A 13,701-nucleotide genomic window follows, 5' to 3' on the forward strand; every position below is an offset into this window, starting at 1 on the left:
CTACTGTTGGAAAGCAAAGTACAGGCTGGAGTTAAACAGCATCATTCGGAGACAAAGAATCTACGCTTATCTTACTAGAGTGTTAAGGCCATGAAGCCCATGAGCAACTGGGCCTGACTTCTTCTGCTCTGTGTCTGCCACTGGACTCCTAACTTGCACGAAAAATTCCTGTAGAATGTGTGAAACATTCAATATTTTTCATGTAAAGAGAAAACTACAGAAAATACTAAACTTCAGGCTCACGCTGGAGGTGCTCTGTCTAGGATCCTTCCCCAGTAATAACTCTGTGAAATGTTAGTGCTCTGCCATTCACAGCACGGATCCTGATTGCGCGTGACTCGGGATGCTGTCTGGTAAGCCATGGACCGCTAACCTGGTGGTCAGCAGTTCAAACCTACCCAGCCACTCCACAGGAAAAAGATGCGATCATCTGGGCCTGTAAGGACTTACAGTCCCAGAGACCCTGCAAAGACTTCTAGGCCCAGAGATCCTGCCAAGGATCGCGATGAGTGGGAATCAACTCAAGGGAAGTGGGGCTTTTGTTTGTCTAGGAGAAAGCACTGGCAAGCTACTTCCCCAAAGCAGCCAATGAAGCTCGTATGCATCAAAACTCTCCGGTCTACGACCTGGCACAGGGTCAGGTGGGATTTCAGTTCACCGAGTCTGCCCTACATTGATCTAAGTCCCCAGAAGTCAGGAGTTTATATGGCGCAGCCAACAAGGGCACCATCGTCAGCTCTTCGTCTGATGTGACATAACTTGACTCTGACTCCATGCAGGCACAGACCATACCTGCTGCCTTCAGGAAGCCCAACTAGACTTAACGATAATCTACAGCAAATGATCTACACGAAGCACGACTGACACAATGCCTTTCTTGGTGTGTGTATTTGTTTACTCCTTGAGGCTCTGGGTATTCCAAAGGAAGGCGACACTACACACCGCTTTCAGAGGTTTTAATGGGAAAATTAAACTTTCAAGTTAAAGAAACAAAAGCTACAGCTGTTGTAATACATCTAGTTGGGCTGCTAACCACAAGGGCGGTGGTTCAAATCCACCAGCTGGCTCAGTGGGTGAAACATGAGGCTGTCTGAGCTCTTAAAAATGTACTGTCTTGACAATCATATCCAGTCACTGTGAGCTGGAATTGATTTGATGGCAGTGACTGGTGTGTTTTGGTTTGGTTTGGTTTTTGGTTTGGGGTTTGCGTCAGCAAAGGTCTCAAACCCTCGTGACTGTATTATTATATGAAACTAAACATAGAAGAGGTTCAAAGGGAAACTGTGAAGAACTCTAATGGTTTGGAAGATATTGCTACCTGAAAAGAAGTGCCAGCAATTGGACACAAACCAAACCCAAACTCACTACCATCAGCTCGATGTAAACTCAGAGTGACCCGATAGGACAGGGTAGAGCTGCCCCTGTGGATGTCCAAGACGGTAACTCTTTACAGGAGTAACTCTTTACATGGAGAGCCTGGTGGCTTCAGACTCTTGACCTTGTGGATGGTCGTCCAACAAGTCAAAAGAAATTGAGGTGGCTAGCCTTAAAGCAATGGAGGCAGTAGAATTCCCATCTTCCCTGTGAAAGATTCAGGTTCTATTCTCAGCCAGTGCTCCTCACGTGCAGTCACTACCCATCTGTTGGTGAAACCGGTTCCAGTAGAGCTCCCGGACTAAGACAGGCTAGGGACACCCAGCAGGCTTGGTTAGCCACTTCAGAAAATCCACCACTAAAAACCTCATGGATCACAAGGTCCAACCCACAGCCAATCGTGTAGATGGCAGCGCACCAGGCAGTATTTTATTTGGTTGTGCCTGAGGTTTCTAAGAGACAAAGGCTAACAGCATTTTCTATAGCAATACACTTTCACTTTGGCTCAAACATCCCATAGCAAAAATCTACCTAAGACCCAAGCCAACATAGATTAGGTCATATATCGGTACAAAAAAGGAACTGCTTCGAGGGAGAAAACCCTACTGAGGTGGATGGGTCAGTGGTCCAGAGCTCTCACCTAAAAGCTGTAGACTGGGGTTAGCTCTCACCTAAACGCTATAGACTGCTCAGTCAGTGGGGCTGCCAGGGCTTGGGCTGAGCCAGACTCCCTATAAAGACCCAGAGAAAGGCTCTGCATAGAATGCTCATGCCCTTCTATAGAAGCTCCCTAAATAGAGACATCATGGAAAAGAAAACCATCACCCTTGCCTTGAGCGATGTGGGGCAACCTTTGGTTTCATCCACCTGCTGCAGCTCAATCAAGTGCGCCACCTGAAGAGATGCTTGCCTCACCCCTGTGAACCACTGGCCAACATGCAATCACTACAATTTCTCAAGATGAAGATTCTACGATGTTAGCAGAGAACTCAGAAGTCAACCCTTCCTGTTGCCTAGTCAGAAATGGAGTGGTTTCCATTCCACAAGCATCAATTGAGCACTTAGTTTCAGTCCACCCCTGGGCTAAGCCTTAGCCTAACCCAAGGGACCCAAAGGCAGACACCAACCTAGGAAGCCTTCCCAGAGGCCTACCAGCCCGTCAAACTCATACAGGCTCCTAAGTATGCAAATAAGCAAGTGTTAAGAAAGCGAGTTACATTGAACAGGAGCTATAACATGGTGTTATTACCATGTAATGGCTTTATTTTGAAAATTAAAAATGTTGTATAATGATGCAATACTTATGTAAATGACCTCTCTGATGTTGGAGGAGGCAAAAGGGATTTCATGTTGATCACCCTTTTCTGCGGTCAGTTACACTCCACCATCACCATTCGTTCAGCACTCACATCTTCGCACATGAAGACCATCAAGACGGCCAGTATCATTATGCCTGAATTATCTTACACTTAAGACCCATGATTCTATAAAAGCTTATTCCAAAGCATTCATCTATCTCCCCAGGGAAAAATAATCAAGCCTGAGATGGGGACTTTCAACACCAACTAACTTCATCCTCTCGTGTCCTTCTACTCCTGAATATTTAATGGAATGATTTCCATGTGACTTGTTTCCCCTCAATTTGGGGCAGCAGAGATTCCCAGGTGAAGGTTAGCTTTGTTTTGGGGTTGTTGTTTTTTTTTTTAACATCAGCATCATTCACATCCTCTATGAGTCTCTCCGGTTATCTTAAAGGGTACCATCCATTCTTTAACATTAAAAAATACATATGCATATTTAACTTTATTACTAAACAATTAACTTTCAAAAATGTCATCCAGAACTTTTAGGAAGGGTAAAAAGATATTGTAACATCAATTGCCTGAGTCCATATGGGCTGCAAATCACTGCTGTGTACTTTGCATTTAGTAGCTTCGATTCAAATGGCCACACTTACCTTTAGACTACAGGCGGACACCCAGCTCTCAACTTGTACAAAATAGGGAACTCGCCAAACTTTCGGTGCCAAAAATGCTTTTGAACTTTGTTTTATCTAACATTTTGCAACTCGCTGAAAAAGCTGATATGCCATCAATCCTTATCTCCTTCCCCCGCTTGCAGAGCTTCCCCAATTTAAAAAGCAACGGGAGGTATTTAAAAGCTCATCTAGTCTCGCAGACCAGACACTTCCTAAGAGTCAGGCTCGGGTTTGTTTTGTTCACAACTGAACCCTTAGAACTAAACAGAGTGCCTGGAAGAAAATAGGGACTGGGGTGGGGGGTGGGGGAGTGGAAGGGCAACTTGTTAAAATGATGAGTAAGTCCCCTCATTTTACAGAAAGGAAATCTGAATCTTAGAGCCAGAGGTTCAGGGCCCTGCCAGAAAGTCCACAGAGCAAGTCAGCGTCCATCCCTGGGCTCTTTCCACTCGGCAACCATCTCCCCAGGAGCACTAATCCCCAACTCAGAATACTTGTGACCAAAACTAATTGTTTCAGTTTTCCTTCTCTACTCTTTCCAGGAATTAATATGCGTTCCCTGGAGGCCTCGTTTCTTCGTAACCCTGGCCTCACACACTTGGTGTTTGCGTGCCATGACGGCCCAAGTCTCCTTCCCTACACAGTCCGGTAAATGAGTTCAAAGCAGGTCGGCCCACTGGTGATGGCCCTGCACTCCAGCCAACAGCTTGGTTTGGGCTCTGCTGGTCCTGGATGGAGTAGGGTTTGTAAATACTTAATTGCATTTGGCCTTGTGAGTGTACAAAAATAAGTTGCAGACAAAAGTGCTGGTAGGTGGAACAAAACAACATATGTTTGACACACTTAGAATAATTCAGACAAGCTAAATTATTAGGAATGCTAACAGCAATTAATATTCTGTCTTATTCAGGCACTTAGGAGGTACGGGACCTAATCTGGTTTTCTTGAAAAGCAAAAAAACACTAAAGAACACCCATGAAATGCTGGGTATTACTCCATCAAGCATATAGTTTTAAATGTTATATATGTATAGGTATAAATCTATAAATATACACACACAAATTACTAGCCACAGAACTGTCTATAATACGGACATAGCCCATCTTGTGGGCTCTTCACCTCTCTATAGCTTTCCACGGTGGAATTATGTATATGAAGATATAGGACTACCATGATAGCAGAGTAGTTACACATTGGGCTGCTAACTGCAAAGTCAGCAGTTCAAAACCACTAGCTGCTCCGAGGGAAAAGGATGACGTTTCCTATTCCCATAAGAGTTATAGTCTCAGAAACCCTCCAGGGCTATTCTACCCTGTCCTACAGGGGCACTATGAGTCAGAATCCAATGGATGGCAGAGAGGCTGAATCTGTGTCCATCTGGATATACTTCTCATGGTACCACTGGGAAAAGAAAGTTAGGGAAATGTCAATCATGAAAAAGTAAAAGGTCATTAAAAAAATGGAAATGACATCCAACCATAAGGTAATTTTAGAGTCTAAGAGAAAACTATGTCCTTTACAAGGATGCCGACTTTGATTGGGTAAAAAACCTATTCAAGCTGATTATATATTTTTCTTTAAAAGCATCTAACATTGATAGGGATTTGCAAGGCAAAAATGTATTCACGTGGAATATGAGAGGAAGCACCTGTGTTCGCATAATGCATATATATATGTATATATATTATCCTATGTTAACTAAGTGTTGTGATCTTTCAGTTTCATTTATATTTTTTTAAAGTACTGTCATCAAACTATCCAAATGTGGTTACATAAACCTTCACTATTATGAAAACATATATTCTGAATGTCAATCTGTTTATAACTCATTTGACTTTTTCAGCCAGGGAACTGCATTCATTCATGCTTTCTAAGGCAAATGACCTTCAATTGATAAAAAGATTTAAAATGGTCACAGGCCCCACACACCTACACAAGTAACTGACAAAAGTGAATATATGGGTATATATATACATTTTTCCTTCCCTAGATTTTTCAAAGTGCTTACTATCCCATGAAATTAAAAATATAGGTTGTCAGTGATCATTGCTAAATGTATGCATTCATCTTTAAAAAAAAAAAACTTTTTATTGTGAGTTAGCCAAAGGCTACATTTCAACTCATCCAGATTGTAACCCAGGATTTAAACAACTTAAAACCTGTGCAATCACTCCCCTGGCCCCGGGTGATTTCTCTTCTCCCTCTTTTTACCCCATGTTCCAAGAAAGAGAGTCATATATGAGTTGGTATTCTTCTTCTGAGTGACAAAATTCGGATCCTCAGAAATGAGACCTCTGACTAGGACTGCTAGCTGTGGTGCATACACGGCCAGAGCAGGCACCCTCAAGACCAGCCAGGTTCTTGTCTTGGTGGCCAGGTCCCCAGGCAGCTGGATAACTGCTGCTTGATCATTATCCCTGCAAAGACTAAAGCGACTGAACTTTTAAAGAATCGCATCTTTCTGAATTTCTTTGATCTCCAATAATTACTAAACTGGCATAATTATTTATACTAGAGACAGAATGTGATGCATGCAAAAAACCCAAACTGCCGAAAATTAAAGTTAAAAAAAAAAAGTCAGGATTCTACGGTTTCCAAAGATTTATGTTGGCTTTTATGCCAAGAGTTGCATAATTATTTAAACCATTTAAAAGCTTTCTTTACACTATGTGATTAATACTATAACAGAGCTTTTAAATTTACTAATGCTAACTTTAATGTTTAAGTTTTAATTGCTTTGTAATAACATTGTTGGAGAACATATTTTAAATCAGACAAGTACTCTTTCATTACAACAAACAAGGTATATGCAATCTTAGCTAGTGTACCATGTAATCCCTAAACAAACAAACAAACAAAAAACAGGAACATTATTTCAGATTTAATTGAAATGGGATTAGAAAATGTCATGTAAACACACATACCACACACACACACACACACACACACACACAGAGAGAACTAACTTTAACCTTTGACAGCACAACATGAGTCAATGGAGAGAAAATAAATTAATACTTCTGGGAAAATACTTAGCCAGAGGTTTGATTTAGGTTATCAGACTGCATTATCAAATCTCATCCAATTCCAAAGTATATCTAACAACAGGGATCAGTCAAAAAGTACTGCTATAACCCCGTAGAAAGCGCTCAAACAAAAATAGCAAAGTATGATGCTACTGTTTGTTACCTTATCCTCCACCTAGTTCTACTCACTTCTGGAAACTGTTTCTCTGCTGACCCTTCCCTGAAGAATCCTGTGCGCTTTGATTTATAGCGCATCGAAACAGCAGGGTTGACATCCTCAAGGGACTCAAATAACATGTCCTTTCAATCAACAATCTTTGATGTGGGGGAACAAAATGAAGTCTGAGGGGGGGCAAGATCAGGGCTGGAGAGTGAGTGGGGTTAGGTTTCCCAATGAAATTCTCCCAGGACAGCCCTTACTCCCCTGGGAGAATGCACAGGTGTGTTGTCATGATGGGACACCGTTCCTCAGTGCAACTTTCCTGGTCTTTTTCTCACCAATGCAGGGTGAGGTTCTTAAAATGTCTTCATTATAAGGCCCCATGCGAGTTCTATCAAGAAAATCTATCAAGGTGACCTCTTTGGGATTCCCCAAAACCCTATGCCATCACCTTCTGAGTTAATTTCCCTGACTCGAATTTAACTGGCCCAGCAGATTCCCTTGGAAGTCACTGTTTGGGCTGGACCCTAAAAAAACTCAAGGAAGACATGTGTGTGAGTGAGAGCACTTGTCTGGGGCCATCGCTGACCGCAGAGATGTGGTGCTCAGAAAAACCGGTGCATGCATGAACTGGAGCCCTCCCTCAGAATATTCCAGGACAACATCTACACTTTTAACAGTTCATACGCCTGTTACTATATGATCCAAGTGTGGCAAGTCTCCAAATTATTTTCTCTTTAAAAAAAGAACTAGAATGTGAACATGGTATCAATTAAATCCAGCCGTAAGGAATGCCGTCTACGGCAACATTAATGCCATTAAACCAGCAATGCAAATTCAATGTCGGATGAATCAGTACAGTCATAGGAACACCAGGTCTCTCATAAAAGTCCAATGAATGGTCTTAGAAGAATAGAGCTTTTCTAATATCAAAGCCTCTTTCTCACTGCATGGCTTTGGTATCAAACATGAACCGTCAAGCAGGTCTCCTTAATAATACATTTCAACCTGAGTCAACAAGCCTTCCGCTAGATTTACCAGCCAACCCCCAGCCGATCCTTCCTTCAAAACAAACCGAAGCTGCTACCGTCAAGTCCGTTCCAACTCGGGCAACCCTGCGTAGGGTTTGAGCGGAGAGCAAACTGAGGGGCGCAAATAGCCTCCTCTCAACTGCAGAGTGGCTGGCGGGTTTGAACCATGAACCTTGCAGTTAGTAGGCCAACATTAATCTGACAGCACCAACAGGATCACTTAAAAATAAAGGAAATGGGGTACACATGCTCCTGAGATGAAAAGAAACCTCCTACAAATACTATGCAAGAGTTCCGCTGGTCCAGCTAAACAAGTAAAAGGAACTACATAGAATTACTGGAAGCCCAAAGTAGAAAAATTCTGTCATCACTGTTAGACGTCACTACTGTCAGTAAGAATAACTACAATGGATTTTAAGGGATATGGGAATACTCTGGCAAAACAAAAAAGAAAACGTATTCACAGCTTGCTCTGTAAGAAGCTGCTAATCTCAAATCCCTTTGTAATTTCTTTTTTACATGTATGCTTTTATGTTCAATATCATATTTTTTGCCCATTTTGGGCTGGATGAATAAAAAAGCCAACAATCCACTCATGCATCAAACAGATGGTTTTATTTTTAAGGCCAAGTGGAATCTTAGGAGTTTCTGTGCCCTCCCTTGAAGACGATGCTGCCAGAACTGCTGAAATCAAGAAGCCCGGCGTCTTGGAAAAGACTCACTGGACCATCAGTTGTGGAACTTTGACTGGCACTCGTGGGATTCTTGCCGACTGTAATTGCTGTTTTTGTTTATGTAGGATTGTCTACTGATTGGGCTGTAATCAATTTAATGACTTCAACATCTAGTCAGTATAATTTAGAGGTGTGGGGCGGGTGGGGCAGGGAGGGGAGACAGTCACTGGGTGATAGATGAACAGAAAAGTACAACTGGAACTGTCGGAAGGAGGTATGAATGTCCAGCACTGCCTGGGCATCTCCAGCATTTGCAATCATCGGGCTTTTTCACGGTCCCCGGCCAAGAGTGAAAGCATACATTGTTTGTGGCACAAGAGAGCATGTGGCCCTTCGGATCATGACAATCCACCTTCTCAACAGTAAATGAAACGGACCTCGGGTTATACTCCAGCTATAAAGAAAGAGTGTCATGCTTAGCCTCTCGAAATGAATTTTGATAGAAAAGCCATATTGCAACTTTTAGTTAAAAGGGGAGAAAAATGATACTGTCTTTACATGCCAAATTCAAGGCTTATTTTTTTCTCCCCCCGGCCCCCTCCTTTACCATGGCATCATTTCCAAAACCCAAACTTCATCTCTAGAGAGGGGGTTATTTTTCTGTCTAAGAAATTAAACAGTTGGGGTATATCAAAACCACTCTTGCTTATAGTCTTATGTAGAAGGGGCTTCAAAAAAGTTCATGGAAAATGGTATTAAAATATAGTAATTTTCCCATGAACTCTTTGGGAAAAAGCCATATATATACATATATACATTAAAGCCTCCCCACCCCCACTATATATTAAAATTCACTTGTCTACCCATAAGAAAGATATATTTTGACTTTTTAAATGTGCTCAACTGAGGATTCGAGGATATAATGTTACTAAAGTTTAGGGACCTATACAAAATCCCTGTGGTGGCTTTTTTAACACCTACCAATTCTCAGAGTTTGGCTGCTAGAGAATATAACCTAACAGACAGCTTTTGTGACTCTGGAAGGGGAGCGGATTAAAATCCATCTCCTTTTCATTCTATGAGCTACATGGCTTCTTTAAATTGAGAGCTGGATTCTGCCACACTTCCTTATATTTCTAAACAAATTACTTCTTAAAGGAGGGGGGGAAAAACCACTCATGAAGTACAAAAGAAGGTAAATGGGAAAAAGGTGAGTCACAAGTGTGATAATTTCAACATGTGCCAAGTTACAAAAGGTTAGATATTTTGACCGCCAAGTTAAACAAGGCACATTGGGGGCTTTCTTCCAGGTTCGCCCACCCCCCTCTAGAGGTCCCTGGTATGGGTTTATGAACACCTGAGGGTCCAGCTACCCTCATTGTGTCCTGTGTTTAACTTGGCCATTTAAATGACTAAGTGCTCCCAGCTCTCCTCCCCAGCTTTATAACTTGGCTCAGATGGAGTATCTTACACCTTTAGGTAGTAGACCACGTTTTCCTTCTTACGTTGCCCTTTTTGGGGGAGTAAATCTCAAAACGAATTTTTATTATCAGGTAAAATGGCCAAGAAAGTTCCATCGAAGGAGCACCATAAGAGAGAATAAAAAGCCAGCAAGGAAAAAAAAAAAAAAAGGTCACAATTGACCAATTTGATGCAACTGATTTGCTACCTCTAAAAACCACCTGACAGCAGAATTATTTCCAGGCAGGTAATCTAGCCAAAGACTACCTCTGCCCTCTGCAACAGAGACAAATATCCAAGTGACACAAATAGGGGAGATGCGGTGACTCTCCCAGTTACTATGTGACTATCCTTCCCCCACATACTGGTCCTGCCTCTCCGTTTCATGGAACAGAAACTGTTAAACCTGAACATTTGTGGCATAAAGGCAAAGTCAGATGTGTTGAATATATACGCATGCTGGTAGAATTCTGAAGCTAGGGCTTTGAGGAGGAGTTATGTTTCAAAAGCTATTTCTCAGTTTTCACGAAGGCAAACGAAACAAAAAAATCTGTTTGTTGTTGAACAGTCTAAGTGTGTGTGTGACAAGAGGTCATCAGACTAAGCAGGGCACACCCCACTGTGGCCAGAAAGCTAGCAGTCACTCCTGGAAGGTTGTACTGGTAGGGCAATTATTAGCCTAAAGTTTGCTGCAGACCAAAAAAAAAAGCCTGCATTAATTCTTAAGAAGTAGTCAGTGACATTACTGATCCAAAGTACTAAACTTAGCCGAATTCAGAAAATAAATTCCCGTTAGCAGATTGGTCCTGGCTGCTCTGATTTTTAAGCATCTGGCTGAAAAATAAAAACTACAAACTTGACTGTCATTTTGTTGTAATGTTTCTACCTGTTTTATGTAAACTACTCCCCTGATACCAGTTTCAAATTATGATATCAAAAGTGACAGCCATATCAGAAATATCTTTTAGACCTTGCTAAAAAAAATACTATGTCTGTACAGATAAGTTGGAAACCGGATGCAGAACTTCGTGTTTCACTGAGGACACAATCCATTTCCATGGTTTCCAAAGCCTTTTTCAAGTTGCCTTAGAAAGTAATCTACAAGGTGATGAAATCTACTAACAACAATGTTGTCTCCTAGTTTCAAAGCTACTGATCACTTTTTAGAAGAAAACAAAGCAAGGCTGCCTTTCTATGCCTGCTGAAATGAGCAAGTGTTACTAATTGCTGATTATTATTATTACTATGTCAGAATATTTGTCAAGATACCACCTTCCTGTTTTTTCTGTAATCCCAGGGAGATCCTTCCAGAAGACACAATAGACATAATGCATACACTCAGGAGGTCCTTAAAACACGTTTTAAAAAATGGGGGATCCTTCCAGGAGGGCTCAGGGAAATCATAATCCTGAACATGACAGATATTAACAAGAGCCACCCATAATGCCATTCTACCTCTCCAAAACCGTTTGATACAGTTCACCTAAATGTGCGTGTGTGTGTGTGTTGTGCTGTGTCTTCCAGGCAAACCCGTACCCTGAAAAAAACAGGCTCAAGAGGTTATACTCTTTTCATTCCTCTCTTCAGCTCTTCACCCCCAAAGTGCAGCGAGCCCCCAAAGGCAGTCTCTCTTCTGGGAGTCATCCAAGCAGCTGATGGAGGACAACACGGCTGAGCTGGGAGCCCACAGAGAAAATGGAAGCTAAATCTTTGTTTTTAATGTAAACATTTTATTTAGAGCCTGGCAATTGAGACACAAATGCTGAGTCTCCAAAGAGCAGACATTAGAATGTTTGGGCAACCAGAGGATGTAACAAAAGAAGGAAATGCTCTCTTCTTTGCTCATTTTCACCTGACACGTTCTCAGCCCAAAAACTGCCCTGTCCCCTTGTCAAGGCATTTAGCATTTCGAGTTATGTAAGAGCACTTCGAATTCCGCCAACCCAGGCTTTCACTTCTGCCCTAAAACTACATGCAGGAGAATAAAGGCTCCTTAGGAAACCCAGGACAGGAGCATTCACAATCAATGGAACTTTCGCAGTGAATTCATTCCAAAAGGCAGGTGAGTGAAATGCTTAAGAAGCTGTAGGGGAGGCAAAACTACCAAAGGTCCAAACTTCAATAAACTTTTTTCATTAAAAAAAAAAAAAAGCCTTCCCAATTTCTGCCCGAGATTTCGAAAGTCTTTCAGAGCTCTTTAAATGGGGTTGACACCAAGCGCTATCCTATTGAACTCGGAAAGTTCTCCTTTCCAAGTGACTTCAGGAACAAGGTTTTTCCTGGTCCTTCCCTCAACATTACTTCTAAGGAGGCAAAGTCTCTTCTGGAAGCAAGGTCCCCCAACTGGAGCGTCTCCACGGTTCCCCGGACACCCCCACATGCCCCTGGCGTGACTTTTCCACTAACCACACTTGAACCCAACAAGCCCCCCGGTGGAGGCTGCTTTTCCATAAAATGTGTGGCCCAAGTGAATGTAAATCGCCACTACGCTCTTCCCCCGCCACTACCATTCCCCCCCCCCACCCAACACACACACACACACACACACACACACACAAAAACCTGTGTTAGAGATGCAAGTCAATGAAATACCCTCGTTTTCGAACTAAAACTCAGGGGGGGTAAAAGAGAGCTTTTCAATATGTGAGGCCCTCCCCCACCCCTGCCCTTCCCAAGAGAAGAAAGGGCTTTGTGTGCACGGTAAGGGCTCCCTTAATCGAGTTCATAAATACACCGCGGCCGGGGGCCGGGCGAGCGAGGCGCCTGGGTGCGGGCGCGGGCCCGCTGTCTGCCATCATCCCCGGCTCGGCGGAGTTGGAGACCGGAGGGCAGGCGCAGGGCACCGGCGCTGCAGCTGGAGCGGGCGGCGGGACCGGGACGCGGAGGAGGAAGAGGATGCTGCGCCCCCGGGGACCACAGGGCGGGGCCGGGGCGCGCGGACCTCAGCGGGACCCCGCCGGGCGCGCAGGCCGCCTTTGTCCTCCTCCGCCTCCGGGGTCGCGGTGCCGGCGCTGCCTCCAGCTGCCCCCGGCCCCTCTCCCCTGGCCCGCGCCCGGCCTGCCCGCACCTCCTCCGGTGCTCGTCCTGCCCCGAGCCCCGGGCCCTGCGGGCACCCGGCCTTGCAGCGCCGGACCTCCGGGCTCCCCACGGCCGCCGCCCCCGGTTTCCTCGGAGGAGGCTCGGGAAGGTGGAGGAGGAGACGGCCGGCCGAGGAGGAGGAGGAGGAGATCGACACGTGACTCCCTTCGCCACATTCCAGCACTGCCACCCGATCAATAACTTCAGGGCCCCCGCCCCCACCGCAGCCAACTCGTGCGCCCCCAAATCCCCACGCGCAAACTTCACTCCCGGCGGAGCGAGCCCTGTCTAGACAAAAATAAGCAGAGCACGGGGGCGGCGGGCAGGAATAGGGGTGAGGGGCGCCCAACTTTCTGGAAGCCGCCCATGCGGGGACTGTCGGGCCCAGCGCGGGGCGCGGAGTCGGAGCCTGCGGGCCGGGCGCGGGGAAGGCGAGCGGGGCGCGAGCGCGGAGGACGCGGCGGCGGCCACGCGAGTCCTCCGCACCGCTGCCTCCCCGCTCCCTCCCCGCTCTCCGCGAGGACTTTTCTCTTCTTCGGAAGAAAGCACGGGAGAAGCGCCGCACAGTTTGGCATCTTTATTCTTCGCGAACACACAGAACAGAAACTTTTTCCTCCAGCCCAGACGAGGACCGGGGTCTCTGCCGGCGGCGGATTTGCCCTTCTCGCTTCCTTTTCTTCCTGCACCCCACCCCCTCCGTTGACTTTCCTTGCCCACTTTCTACCGCCGCCCCAGGCGGGGATCCTCCTCCCGCGTTGCCCCCCCTCCAGCCCCGACACATCACCCTCACTCCACCTGGGGGATCCACAGGGGAGGGGAGCGCGCGCGCCCCCGCACTCACACTCACGCGCGCACACGCCTCGCGGCCACGCAGCCCTCGCTCCGCTACCCACAGTGACACTCACGGGTGGGGGGGATA

At 45.1% G+C, this 13,701-nt stretch overlaps 1 protein-coding gene across 2 annotated transcripts in view; it reads right to left on the reverse strand.

Annotated features, from left to right (window-relative positions):
- The window catches only part of ZNF521 (zinc finger protein 521), a 314,538-nt gene extending 301,720 nt beyond the window's left edge, over positions 1 to 12,818 (reverse strand). For both annotated transcript variants that reach the window (XM_004702915.3, XM_045296279.1), the window contains exon 1: positions 12,772 to 12,818. The gene's annotated coding sequence lies outside the window, so the exon portion shown is untranslated. The remainder of the gene's footprint in view (positions 1 to 12,771) is intronic.
- Positions 12,819 to 13,701: the final 883 nt, after the last annotated feature.

This window comes from Echinops telfairi, unplaced genomic scaffold, assembly GCF_000313985.2.
Source record: "Echinops telfairi isolate 266 unplaced genomic scaffold, ASM31398v2 ScPeMD7_7400;HRSCAF=8409, whole genome shotgun sequence".
Lineage (NCBI taxonomy): Eukaryota > Metazoa > Chordata > Mammalia > Afrosoricida > Tenrecidae > Echinops > Echinops telfairi.